This window comes from Triticum aestivum, unplaced genomic scaffold (genome assembly GCF_018294505.1).
Source record: "Triticum aestivum cultivar Chinese Spring unplaced genomic scaffold, IWGSC CS RefSeq v2.1 scaffold39735, whole genome shotgun sequence".
Classification (NCBI taxonomy): Eukaryota; Viridiplantae; Streptophyta; class Magnoliopsida; order Poales; family Poaceae; genus Triticum; species Triticum aestivum.
In genome coordinates, this window is record NW_025244796.1 from 1 (window position 1) to 2,716 (window position 2,716).

The following is a 2,716-nucleotide window of genomic DNA, read 5'->3' on the forward strand; positions in this document are numbered from 1 at the left end:
CCACACCCGCACCATCCAAACGACCAAGAAGCGTAGCCACCACTACCGCCATGGAGCCTGCCGGAAAGCCACCATCAGGGGCCGCCGCCTCGGCTTCCATGTCCCAGTTGCTTGAAAAGTGAGCACCAGGGCATGCTTACCTCAATCGATAGCTTGCATGCAGCACAAAGGTTGGAATGGTAGCTCTCTGGTGGATTTGTTCACGTCCTGGTTGCTAAAATTCTTACATAGGATTGATCTAGCTTATCTGATCATAGCCTTACTACTTGTTGTGGACATATCAGTTTGGCGCTCAACGAAGATAGAAAGTAACATTAAATGGTCATGTGCTTTACACTTGTTATATTATCCCAAGAGTATCTCATATATATATATATATATATATTTGTAAGCATGTTATATTCCATTGTAGTTGTATGTTGAAATGTGAAAACTCAAAGTCCCTTTCGGTAACTACATTGTTAAGATACTATGCAAAACTAGTTACCTGCCGATACAAATAACTTGAATGAAATAAAAGTTAATATAGAGCAGTGCTCTCTGCTTAAGCACACATTCCGTTCCATATTTCTGATGGAAAAGTGTGATCTTGCTTTCCGTAAGAGTCGTTCATGAACTAGCCGCCTTGTATGTAACTCCACACTACTTTATTAGTTACATTCTTCAGATACCCTGTTCTTGTGTGTCCCAGCACATTGATACCCTGTTCTTGTGTGTCCCAGCACATTGCCACGATAGAAATGGAGACACGCTAACGTCAGGCAGTTGGGAGATAAGCCGAATGATCAATAAACATGTTATTATGTAATTTTGGTGTTCTGTTTTGCAGACACCGTAACATACACGTGTTATTCTGTAATGGGGCCAGTGGTCAGGTGAAGAACGGAGATTCTAACATTAATATAGCACATACATCCTATACTGCCTCTGTACCGAAATACTTGTGGTTGGGGGAACTTGTATTAGTTTCCCCATCTACAAGTATTGTGGTACAGAGGAGTAGCTCATATCAAACTCTATTTTGCTTATTCAGTGCACTGATGTGGTGTCTCGGAGCATGCAAAGACAAATTATGATGTTGACCGCGTTGCCACCGTCCATTGACCGGCAGTCCGTTCTCCCTCCAAGTCGAGAACCCTCCGGCGATGTCGTCACGGCAGTGAAGCCCTGAAAGAAGAAGACTGATTCACCATCATCTGTCACAGAGCCGGCAGGTGAAACCATAGCTACCGATGGTGAGATAGATAGATAGATAGATATGGTAGTGCTAGTATTTATGCTTACAGCGGAGCAGAGTTCGGCTGCTGCCATGAGAGATCTCTTGCCACTTTGGCATCTCTGATATTGACAAATGAAGTTTTCTCAACATAAAAAACAGTCAACTGAAAGAAGAAAGAAAAGAAAACGTTTAGGATCAGGGTATGCGTACGATGATGATCTCGTCGTCCCTGCGGAAGATCGCCGACACTTGCTCGAGAAAGTGCGAGTTCTTCGCCATTCCTGACCCGGTGTTATACATGTAGGGGATGTTCACCGCTCCCACCGGATGCCCACCACCAAACTCACCCTCCGTTCTACACAAGCAGCAAATCTGATCGAATGATGCAACAAACCTTTTTTATGTACACGATGTTAGTGAACTGAAATTTTCCTGTCAGTTTAGTTGAGAGAACAGAGTAGTACAGGGGCAGCAGAGCATGCAAGTGGTTATTGTCGTGTGGTTTGTGCGTTGGTTATGTACGTACCTGACATCGAGGTAGCGGTGACCGGCCAGCTGCAGCTCGTAGGCGACGCGCACCGGCACCGACGGCGGTACCGCGTCCACCTCCTCCGCCCGCAACGCCGCTACCCCGGCGCCGCCGTATCTGGTGACGAAGCAACATGCGTGTAAGAGTTTGTCCGTGGATACTAGATGGATGGAACATACAGATTACTCCTGCTCACGGTACCTGACTGAGCCGGGCATCCTTCTGGCGGCGCCCACTGAGACCGCGCTCGCCGCCGCCATGACCCGAGGATTCGCCATCGTGCGCGCGGCACTATGCCGCAGCCTGCGGTCAAAACAGAGCGCGTAGAGCACTGTGATCGATGAGACGAATACAGCAAGGAAAAGGCCTGCCGGATTGTTTACTTACCTGTAGAAGGTGAAGGTGAGGGGCGGCCGGTGCGCGGGGAGGGAGACGCCTCGGGCAAAGGAGTACTCCGACGCCATTATCTCCTGTCCGGTCCTCGCTCTTGTTCGCTCTTGCGGACTCCGGAGCCCGGCCGGACGCTCAGTTCGAGCTAATATGTAGATGTGGTGCAGATTGAGCTCTGATTTCTTGTTGAAACGTGGTAACCTTGCACAAACACATGGCATGGGGAGGCATGACCACGGTTGGCAGCTGGGACGCCGCACCTATCCTCGCCTCCTCCGCGTCGTTGAGCAGAGTAGGATCCCATGTACGCATGACTACGACGGACATTGAGACATACTCCCTCCGTTTCATAATCTAATGTCTATAGATTTTTTGAAAAGTCAAACTTCACAAACTTTGATCAAGTTTGTGGAGAAAAATATTTGCGTCTAGAGTGCGAAACATATATCACTAGATTCATCATAAGATGTAGTTTCACATTATATATTTTTGCTATTATAAATATAAATATTTCTCTCTACAAACTTGGTCAAAGTTTGTAAAATTTGACTTTTCAAAAAATCTATATGCACTATATT

At 46.8% G+C, this 2,716-nt stretch overlaps 1 pseudogene; it reads right to left on the reverse strand.

Moving 5' to 3' along the window:
- Nucleotides 1-782: 782 nt before the first annotated feature.
- LOC123177055 (thiosulfate sulfurtransferase 16, chloroplastic-like) lies at nucleotides 783-2,212 on the reverse strand (annotated as a pseudogene).
- Between the last annotated feature and the right edge of the window lie 504 nt (nucleotides 2,213-2,716).